This window comes from Notothenia coriiceps, unplaced genomic scaffold (assembly GCF_000735185.1).
Source record: "Notothenia coriiceps isolate Sejong01 unplaced genomic scaffold, NC01 NC01_scaffold00019000, whole genome shotgun sequence".
NCBI lineage: Eukaryota > Metazoa > Chordata > Actinopteri > Perciformes > Nototheniidae > Notothenia > Notothenia coriiceps.
Window position 1 is genome coordinate 2151313 of NW_011351701.1, and position 11617 is coordinate 2162929.

The 11617-nt window shown below is 40.3% G+C and overlaps 1 long non-coding RNA gene across 1 annotated transcript; it reads right to left on the reverse strand.

The window, feature by feature from the left end:
• Positions 1-7218: 7218 nt before the first annotated feature.
• LOC104951621 (uncharacterized) lies at positions 7219-10779 on the reverse strand. The gene is made up of 2 exons (XR_799038.1): positions 10600-10779; positions 7219-8710 (listed from the first exon to the last, which is right to left on the reverse strand). It is a non-coding gene; the product is annotated as an uncharacterized lncRNA (long non-coding RNA).
• Between the last annotated feature and the right edge of the window lie 838 nt (positions 10780-11617).

An 11617-nucleotide genomic window follows, 5' to 3' on the forward strand; every position in this document is an offset into this window, starting at 1 on the left:
TGGGATCATCATCATCGTCAGCAGCTGCAGCTGAAAGCTAAACGCATCCAAACAGTTATTAAAATAAAAAGTGCTTGCAAATAATTAAATAAAAAAATCTACTCACTGTTCTGCTTGCAAAACCTTTCTTCTGTATATGGACAGTTAATTAGCTCTTTATTAGATTTGACCTATAAGACCCCGTGCCATTACTCAGCAGCCTTCACTTTGCAATAATCCAGCAAGATAACCCTGAGCTTTTAACAGTATAATTGGATAGTTTAAAGCAAATGTTGAGTTTCACAAGACCTTTTTTCCCTAGTGATCTACAGTTTGTAATCCTGTGTATTTCAGATACACTGCAACATGTCAGAGAAGTCAGTGAGGTGTGAAGGGATGAGCGAGATAGCAGGGTCCATAGCCTCTTTTCAATCTGTGTGATGCCTAGATAAAAGGAAAACAGACCGCAGTGTTATGGGGGGGAAAAGTACAATTCTGCTTACCCATCTAGGCGGGATATAGCTCCCGTTGTGCACACTCCCATATCCATCTGTGGTTTGGGCTTCACTCTCAGAGTGCAGATCCAGGAGGACCTCTCTGTCTCCCTTCCTCAGCATGATGAGGAGGATGGCAAAAGGTCCTGTGGGCGGTCACATACTGTATGCTGAGCATTTACATGAAATCGCACTGTTGAAGAGCTTATTACTGAAGTAAATCCCAGATACACACATGCTTTCAAGAAAGATACTCAAGCGAGAAAAGATACTGTACCTTTGATGTAGTGAAAATCAGCTGCTAAAGTGTGGATTTGCAGAAATCTGTTCTTTCCTTCTCCTCTCCCTCTTATATCTCTGCGTCCGTCAAGCTCCTCTGCCAGATAGCTGTAAAATACCGTAATATACGCAGCGTGCAGGCAGCAGCTGCATTTCAGCAGAGGGAATCAGGACATGCAGCACAGCGCACATCCCCACTTCATAAATAATGTAATAGTCAGTCAGAGGCGGAGAATGGGAGAATACAATTCTAGCTTTCTCTTTGACGCTCATTATGCAGGATATAAAACGTGTGGGGGGGAATATTCTAATTGATGTTTTTTGTTTTTGTTTCTCATCTAAATCAAGCTGTTTGGCACATTTCATTTAATTGGTTTCCAGATGAACAGCACACACAATTAACATTCATTATTAACAGGGTTAGAGGAGAAGCTCCTCGCCTCTTAGCTTTATTTCCTGCATCACTAGACAGAGGTTGTTCACGCCTTAAAATCCTCTTATTTGACAACGTCCACTTGCACCACAAAATAGTTTTTCTCCAAACCTCCTTTTAAAGTGGACAGCTTTGCTGCAGTCAAAACACAGCTAGATGTAATTAGAGTGGGGAGAAATAAGAGCAGCTGACAGGGAGACAGGGAGATGAGTCATAGGAGGGAGGTATTAAAATTGCATTACGAACTGAAAAACTGGAGAGCAGAGCAAAAGAGGGAAAGCATGGCATATCATGGTATTACTGGGTAGAAATACAGTTTGCTGTCTGGATAATTCTAAGTATTATGCATCAAATACAGCATAATGGGACAGTTTTCTCCTGACAACTGAATACGCTCAACATTAGGGGTGTAGCGATGATTAGGGATGTTTATTAAGGTTGATTATATCGAAAAAAAAGTTAAAGATGAATTTGATTGATTCGACTGATTTTTTGAATCGGCAAGTGTTCTTAATTTTTTCTTAAAGGGGCCCTATTATGCTAATTGTCAGGTTCGTATTAGTATTTTGTGCCTCTATGGTGACATGTTCAAAAAAGTGCTTTATTTTTCTCATACTGCTGCAGCACCTCTTTTCACCCTCTGTCTGAAACCAGTGCCCAGTCTGCTCTGATTGGCTGGCTGGCTCTGTTGTGATTTAACCACTTAAAGATGGCCTGCCCCTTAGCCTATCACCTACAATGTGTTGGAGCACTAGCCAATAGAAGAACAAGTATGACATAGTGATGTCACTATATTACAGGAGTAAACAAAGGACTATAATGGTGGCGTTTCAGGCAGTGGGGGGAGGGAGTGTGTGGGAGAGAAACTCCCTCTGGAGGGAACTGTGGGATTTCAGAGGGGAACTGTTTCTTTTTTTTAGAAATTAGGAGACTCGCTTTGCAGTGCCTGGTGTTTCATAGTTATAACTCATTAAAAAGCTTTTGTAGTCAAATGCGTTTTCATTTTTTCCCCTGGCCAAAAATTTAAGAATGAACGAATCATCAGTATATAGCATTGATTCAACTGTCCTTCAGTTCCTCCAGGCACAGCTGATGAATGCATTTTTTTCTTTGTCATTTAATATCCTCCCAATCTGTTTCTTTGAACTTCTCAAAGAGACACAACTTAACTTAAATCCTTCCTCTCTATCTGACAGTGTTTATTTTGATGTATCTACCCTTGCTGAGTCATTATGTGAGGACAATTTCCACTGACCATGAGTCTAGTATATGTTGTTAATACATTAGTAGTAGGCCATGCACCATTTGCAGTACTGCGTCAGTGATCAATTTGAAACATCACTCTCTTCTAGTCAGTACACAGTATTTTTCCACAGTCAGCTTTTGCCCCCCACTGTGTTGCCCTGTTGCGACTTAATGTACCTTTACCTTTCCCTCGCCCTTCTCTCTAATGAAGATCTGTAAGTGACGCAGTTCTGTATTGTTGTGCGCAGAGAAAACAATACACACAAGGAGTTAATGGTTCTCAGAAACCATGGAAACGGCACTAGTACAGTACACCCAAGGTGACATTTAATGCTGCTTAAATAATAAAAATGTATTGAAATAGACCAGCAGTAACTTGTTGCCCTAGCAACTACAAAAGGATAATCAATAACACCAGAGGCAGTAAACATGCTGTATGCTCTATGCTATGCTGTGCAACCTATTGTCCTTTTTCACTAAGGACTCAATACAGCTGGTACCTAAGATCTTTAGTCTTAAAGTGAACTCAACTGTCTTTAAAAGGGGCCCTATTATACTTTTGGGGGTTTTCCCTTTCCCGTAGGCTGTTTTTGAGGTTTTAATTCATGTAGGTGGTCTGCAAAGGCTAAAGTCCCAAAGTTCTCTAAAACACACTTCCCCCCCCCTGCCTCCACACGCCATTTGTTTACTTCCATAACATAGTGACATGATGTCGTAATGTAACACTCGCTCTTTTTGACTAGCTCTCCAACACATTGTTCGTGATAGGCTAAGGCAGTGGTTCTCAAACTTTTTCTGTCATTCCCCACTTTGAACAGGTGGGCCTTTTCAAGCCCCACCTGTTCCTCATCGCTCCAATAAAATGGTAGGCCAAGCTTAAAATTGTCAAATGTATCGTTCTATAACAGGGGTCTCCAACCTTTTTTAGGATGAGAGCTACTTTCAAAAAATAAAACAAGTCGTGAGCTACTTTTACTCCTCTTTTTAGTTTTTTTGCAGTGTATATATTAACACATTTTAACATTATTATATGCTACCTTTAACCTTTGTGTGCTGTTTGGGTCTGTGAGACCCGTTTTCAGTGTTTACTAAAATAAAATGTATGCAATTTAATTATTTTAACCTGCTTTATTTGGTGGTGGACGTCACATCCTATAGGGGGGTCCGGGGGAAGATTTTTTTTAAATGTCGAAGTTAAATGCAGTTAAATGGTGCACTTTGAGCTAGGGCTGCTCAATTAATCGTATTTTAATCGCAATTACGATTTTGGCTTTGCAACCGGATTTAAAGAAAACAAACATAATCGAAATAAACGATATTTAATATTTTAATTAAATAGGTTTTTCCAGTGAATTATACTTACACGTTCAGGTAGATCAACTGTTAAAAACATATTTTCAAAATTATATTTTTAATTATGTTTTCAAAGTAAATGGTTTAATCGTTTTTTAATAATCACGTGATATTAATATTGGACCCAAATAATCCGAGATTATGAATTTTTGGCCATAATCAGAGCAGCCCTACTTTTGAGCACAACATGAATTTATGGTACAGCTTCTCAACACTCAGATGAACGGGAGCTGTATAACTTTTCAATAATCCAAACATCTTTAAGAATAATGATCACAACAAATCATTTAAACTTGTCTTATTCTTATCCGTTAATGTTTACCTAAGTTAGCATTCTTCTTTTTTTTATGGCTACTAACTCCTCCCCTTTTAAACTTTTTACTGGTCCTATAGTACACATTGGAATGATTTTCTTACTTATTTTTTACAACTTTATTAAATAGATACAAGGTTCCTCTCTCTCTTCTCCTCTCTCTGTGCCTCTCTCCACTTCTTCTCCCCTCTCTCTTCTTCTCCCTCTCTATCGTCTCTCTCATTCTCTCTCTTCTCTCTCTTCTCTCTTCTCCTCTCTCTCTTCTTCTCTTCCTCTTTCTCCCTTGGTATGGGGTGGGGAGAGAAGGTAGAAGCCAGAGGCTGCAGAAACAGCCGAGCCTTCTCCCTCTTAATCACACCCCGCATTTTGTCATAAGCACAGGGCAGGTCCCTGTCAACTCCTCCTTATTTCCTCCGGAGACCAGTGGACATGGCAGCATCCCATTCGCCCTGTTTGTCCATATCGTTAAATTGGGCTTCAATTAATGTACTGCACAACATCATACTGTAAAATGAGCTAGGTAACTGTACTGCAAAAAACACATTTGTTATTTTCCAAAAGCCTGGAAAAAACACTTCCGTCATGCCTGCAAATATCCATTCGTCTGTTTATTTCCATATTCAGGCAAATATACATATCTTTTGTCCGCTTCCAGAGCACCCGCAGTTTTGGATGAACCGACCGCCAAGAGCACTGGACATGACCACGTGGGAGGAGCCTCCGATGGGCGGGTCAATTACTGATACCGCAGCTGGCTGGACACTAGCCGTAGAAGAACACCGGCGGGAACCAGGCAAATGTCCCTTCTTAAGACAAGCATATATGCGCTCCAGGCATTACGCCCGCATAACTCTTTGTCCGCCCTCCAGGCACCCGCAGGCTCTGATGAACCGACCGCCAAGCACGGAACAATGGACCGGGGCAGGAGGCCCCCCGATGGCGGGTCAAATTACTGATACCTGCAGCTGGCTGGACACTAGCCGTAGAAGAACACCCCGGGCGGGACCAGGCATGTTCCACTCTTTAAAGNTTTCCATGCTTTAATGTTCAAAAAGCTCTTTATTTGTCTCATACTGTCTGTGCTGCAGCACCTCTTTTCACCCTCTGTCCGAAACCAGAGCCCAGTCTGCTCTGATTGGTTAGCTGACTGGCTCTGTTGTGTTTGGTCAACTGCTTAGAGATGTCCCGTCCCTTAGCCTATCACGTACAATGAGTTGGAGCGATAGCCAATAGAAGCGCAGGTATTACGTAGTGATGTCACTAGGCGTTTCAGGAGGTGGAATGTGTGGGACAGAAATTCCCTCTGGAGGGAACATTAGGATTTGTAGCCTTTGCAGACCATGTACACGCACACACACCTATAGAACACACTACAGGAGAGTGTTGACTAGCTTACCTAACAGCTTTTCCCCCTTTGAGTCGCCAGTAAGCCTTAAAGCAACACATATTTGTATTTCAACAATGTCAACAGTATTTGTCTGTCATTTTTTACTTGGTCAGCAGTTTTCAACAGAAAAGCTCAAAATTGGCGAATGTTTTCATAGACCTCTGCATACTTTATTTAGTGACATTATGTCGGTGTCGTGTTAGGTTTCAGCATGTTTTTTTTTGGTTGTTGTGTTTTTTCCTGTTGTTTGCTCTTTTTACCCCTCACTACTCTGTTTCTCCTTCTCTGCAGGGCTGGTGTGTGACAGGGGGGCGTTGCTGGTATTCTCCTGGCTGCAGATGAGGCACACCTGTTCCCACTCACCTAATCAACCCTCTCTTTAAGAGCCTGGCCCTCACCTCACTACTCTGCCAGAGAATTAAATGCTGTTCGACAATCCAGAGTGACTCTCTGCAGCCCAAGCCTAGTTTTGTTCACATTGCAGTTTTTGAGCAACTTTTTGAGTTTTTGCCTGGGATGTTTTCCTTCTGCTTTGTTTTGGAAATTTCTGCAACCAGCCAGCTCCCTATCTGCCTTAGCCTAGCTTTCTTTTTTAAAACACCTTGAAACTTAACTTGTGTCAGTCTCTGCTTTGGGGTCCTAAGTAGTATCTAAACGCCACAGTCGTGTATTTTAACCTTTTTTTGTTTAACTAAAGTCGTTGTTTATTTTATTGATTTTTTTTCATGCGTAAGTATTAATATATATTTTCTTTTTTGTTACAAAGTTTTGATTTACTGTTGCCCAAGCTGAAAATGCCCCTTGCTGACAATAAAGTATTTTCATCCTGGTATCATATACTGTTTTGTTGCTAATGTTTATCTCCTTAAATCTGCAAATGGATTGTTATCTTTAGTGGAATTTAATCCAGATAAAATCCTTAAATTTCATTACAATAAATTGCATTGCCTATGTTTGAGTCTTCTATGTGACTGCATATATTCTACACATTGTGATGTGCATGATTTTGTAACATATCAGTTAGCTCTACAGAATATATTAACATCTAAAAAAAAAGATCAATCTTTCATCAGAAATATAGACAATGATTTTAAGAACTAGTTTTTGTGCTTTTTTCTGGCCGTATTGAAGTGTGTCGTTTGCTGCATCATTACCTTGTGGCTGATCTGGAGCCTTGCTCTGCAGCCCCTGCATACAAGCGTCTTCCTCCTTGCCCCAGCAGCCGGTGTCCACAGTGCATACCTGCGCTCGCTGACAAGTACTAACTCACTCTTCCTGCAGGCCCTGGCAGAGGAACGCACAGCAATCATAACAATCACAAGGTGAGAGAGAAGAAAAGGGAGGGAAAGAGAGAGTGTGTATTAAAGAAAATAAGGGTAAAAAAATTGATAGAAAGACGAGAGCGTGCAGGATAGGGTGAAGAAAGGGTGAGGAGGATGAGAGGAGGGAAGCTAAAATTTAAAGTCAGGAGTTGCCCGAGGCTACAGCTATTGGTGTAGTTAGTGAGGGGAGGAGAGAGAGGAAGAGAGAAATCCTCAGCGAACACCTGTCTGTGTCTGACTCCTAATAAATCAGCGTCCTCTTTACCTGTCTGCAGGTCTCTTTGGATGGCTGTTTGGGAGAAAAAATAGTCGAGATGGTTCAGCTTTGACATTTAGTTCCTCCCTACAGCAAAGTGAGAACAGCTGACACATCAGCATTCTTTTCAGAATCCCACGCTGAGGAGGCATATGCATTCATCAAACTACATTTATTTTGGTCTAAAAGGTCCTAAATGCAAAACAGCTAACACACAAAATATTTCCTACATCGAGGTACTATTCCACTCCTTTTTACAGTGTGTTACAGTAGCAAATTCTCCCAATGCAACTCTGAAGAACGTTCAAGTAGAAAAAACAAACATGCTCATCTTCCGAAGACAGCAAACATGTACCGTATACGTGTATTTACATTGCATTGTATCATCAAGGTCTAGATATTTGCATGAGTTCTTCATCAGATCGAAGACAACAGATAATGTTTGTTAATAACAGTTTACAATCAGAGTCTAAAAAAAAACTGGGAAAAAGATTTGTTTTTTGCCCTCTTACAGTATTATCTTAAGGGATAAAAGGTAGTGTGCACATAACAAAACAACCAAAATGAACTTAAAGGGGCACCCCTGAATTTTAACATTTAATCAGAATTTGTGAAGTCTGAGGAAATAACGTTGATGATTTCATTGGGTTTGAGATCTTATTTTTAAGCAGCGAGGGGCTAATCAATCTGTAAATATTTGTTTTTTATAATATCCTCAATGAGTATTTTTGATACTACAGGTTAATATAATGCCAAAAAGGTCAGTTATGCAGTATTATTGCTTAAAAGATCATGATAATTTTATGAGAGTTTCTATGCAGCCAGCGTTTTTTGAAGTTTGATCCCCACCAGGACTCTGTCAGTATTTGCTTCATTGCACCAACTTCACTTAAGTCACAGGAGTGCCCCTTTAAAAAGAAACTTAACAGCAGGCTGAGCAGCAGTGTTCAACTGATCTCTATTGTTGACCTTTGACTACTCTTGAATTTCATAAAAAAACATAGAACATCCATGTGTTATTATTGGCTCTACACCTGTGACACACATTGCTGCATGTAGGTGTTAGTGATTTTTTAACTGGACCCAAGACAACTTCATATAGCATCAACAATTCATGCTGCAACTTTGGTTAGCTACTAAAAACACAACTAATCACAGCACTGGCTGCTTTTCATTTTCATTTCATTAGACAGTATTTTTTAATTTCTGTCATGACAAAAAACAGAGATGGGTGAAGGATTCAGCAAATAACGCTTTTTTAGTTCCATTCTCATAGGGTCTGCTCAGGCTAGGGCCCAGTCACTGCAGGGTCATAACCTAAGTACAAGTATGTATCGGTATTTCATTTTTTGTATACACCTAGTATGAATACAAGTCTTACAATTTTAGTGAGTTGACCTGAAAACGTACTTTAGGGTTAGTTCAGCCTCCGTTACACACCAGCTAATCATCATTTTTGTGCAACGGTAAACACATTGGTGAAGAAAAAAGTAACATTCCAGTGCAGAGACAGTATTCCACTCAGGGAAAAAGTTCACTCTTGTTATCCCAGATGGGAACAAGTGTCTTCAATTACTCCAATATCCCCTCCAACCACTGGTTTCCCACATGGTAGACCTAACTCATGTTTCCAAAGGACGCGTCGCTTCCTTCAGGGGTGCAGTGCAGTATAGTTTGTTTTGGACAGGGAGGAAACGGGGAAGGAGCAGAGAGACGGAAGAGAGAAATTAGTTCTGTCTGATAGACTTATACAAAAAAAGCAGAAACCTAATCGTTGCAACATGCTACTAAATCACAGCGGGCTGCTACTTATTTTATATTGAGGGACTGGGCAATAAGTGATATCGTTTAAATTAGTTTAGTTTTAAAGTAATTGGTAAATATGGTGATTTATTTTCTGTCTGAGAATGACACAATAATATTTATTTCAATCTCATGTCTGTGTTAAGTATGGAGTTCGAGTCTGGAGGCGATTAGCTTAGCATAGCATAACTGCTAGCTTAGCTCAGTGCAATGTTAAAAATGCACCTGTAAAGCAAACTTCTTTTTTAGGGTTAGCCTACAAATAATCAAATAATGACACATTCTCAGTTTCAGTCAGTACATCGATACAAGCCAAGTTCAAGTGTAGGATAAGAAGACATGCGGTCAAGCCATAATGATAACAAAATAATACTTATAATAAAAACTTGAACATTCTCTGACATTACAAAGTCATACATTCGTGAAGAAACTCAGAAATGATCTGAGATTAAAGAACATATAAAAAAGAAATTATTTAGGTTTTTATGAATTACTCAACTTAACGTGTTAAAAACTTTTATCCATCTTAACATTCCACTGTAATTATTTAAATAATGCCATTGTTCTTCAGAATTCCATTTACTTACGTGTATACTCACCTTCTCATCCAGCAACATTCACTACATGAGGCACATGACAACAGCATGGGTCAGAGCACAGGGACGCACACACACACACACACACACACACACACACACACACACACACACACACACACACACACACACACACACACACACACACACACACACACACACACACACACACACAGATGACAATACAATCTGTGTATGTGACTGTATTCTTAACGGACAAAAAGTCAATGTAAAGGCTGTGTTCCTCGTGTGGAAAATGTGGAAACGTATTACTGTTTAGTTCCTGCTTGAATGAATCCCTTTTTGTGTTACTGCTGTTTTGAGGTTAAACATTAACAGAAGTGTTAAAAGAGGATATTGTAAACAATGCAAACAGCCCTTGAGAGGTCTTTGGAAGTAATTAAATTCATCTGACATTATCTGGCTCTGGTCCCACAGAAATTACCATTGATTATCATGTTGCGTGCAGTGTTGCAAGTTTATGCCAGTAAGTCAAGCCGCGGGTGCTTTGTAAATGCTCCTTTGAGTTTTGTGTGTGTGCGAGTGGGTGAGCTTTTAAAAAGTCTTAAAATCTGGAATTTATTTATGAAAACATAAGAAATAAGAACCAGGTTTTACAATCTATGTAACCTGTGAACTCTTGTTTCATTGATCACCTGGGTGAGACTGAATGAGACAACAAGGAACTGCGTGACATCAAACATGTATATTGTGATTGTGATATGTTGTTCAGATATCAAAAAGCTAATAAGGAAACTAAGTGAGTGTTACTATAAATAGAAACAGCACAAGGAAGTGTGTATTATTAACAATAACAAGGACATTATATGTGTTTATTCAGAATAAATTATAAAAGTTAGGAAAACCTTGATATATTTGTTTGATATATTACTTTTACTACTATTATCTCTGCATATAATTGAACTCAAACACTCAAATTCTCTTATATATGAAGTACACCCTCATCAAAACATTTGAGGATTAGCTTTCTCTTACAAACACAGAGCAAGAGACTCTTGCTGTATGAATGAGTATGTGCTGCATTGTGTGTGTGTGTGTGCGTGTGTGTGTGTGTGCGTGCGTGCGTGCGCGCGCGTGTGCGTGTGTGTGTGTGTTTGTGTGTCCCATGTTCTACTGACCTGGGCTGGAGCTGCCTGGAGAGGCGGGGGCGGCCCCTCGGCCACGACTCACCAGCAGAGCCTCCTGATTTTCGGCCAGAGCCTGCTTGGCCAGGTAGCGCTCCCTCTTGATCTTCAGCTTAAGGGATCCCGGGACATCAGGAACGATCCAGTCGATGGCGCGCAGCACAAAGAATACCACGTGCTGGAGGAGGCAGGACGTGCAGACAGTGAGATGTTAAAGGATCATTATCAGAGTAAAATGAAAACAGCCTGTCCTGTTCGAAAATCTGAAGATAGAACTTACTTATAAATAAAATGAAAACAGTATGTTCTCCTCTCTCCTCAAAACTGCTTCCTTCGTCCTGGCCTGACATGACGTCCAATTACTTTTTTTTTTAACAAATTGTCATCATTCCATGGTATTTTTTAACTTTACCCTCGGTTTTTCATTTGCTTTTAGTTCAATCAGAGGCTCGCCCATAGCTTGTGTAAAGTCCTCTTTTTAAAGGGGCCTTATTATGTTATTTAGGGTTCTCCCTTTCCTGAACTGTTTGATATAGGTTTTTGTGCATGTAAATTGTCTGCAAAAGCTAAAATTCGCGCCAGAGGGAGTTTCTCTCCCACACACTCACCCTGCCTGAAAGGCCTCCATAGGACTCCTTTGTTTACTTCCGTAACATAGTGACTAACTACGTAACACTCATGCTTCTATTGGCTGGCGCTCCAACACATTGTACGTGAGAGGCTAAGGGGAGGGACATCTCTAAGAGGTTGGCCAATCACAACAGAGCTTGCCAGCTAACCAGAGCAGACTGGGTTCTGGTTTCAGACAGAGGGTGAAAAGAGGTGCTGCAGCAGAGGCAGTATGAGAAAAATAAAGCACTTTGTGAACATTAAAGTATGAAAACATGTCACAGTAGAGGGACAACATATAAATATCAGCCTGAAAATGAGCATAATAGGCAGGGGTGCACATAACTTTTTTGCCCTGGTTCTCAAAGGAGCACCTGGAGATGTTGCTTGATGCGCATCCTTA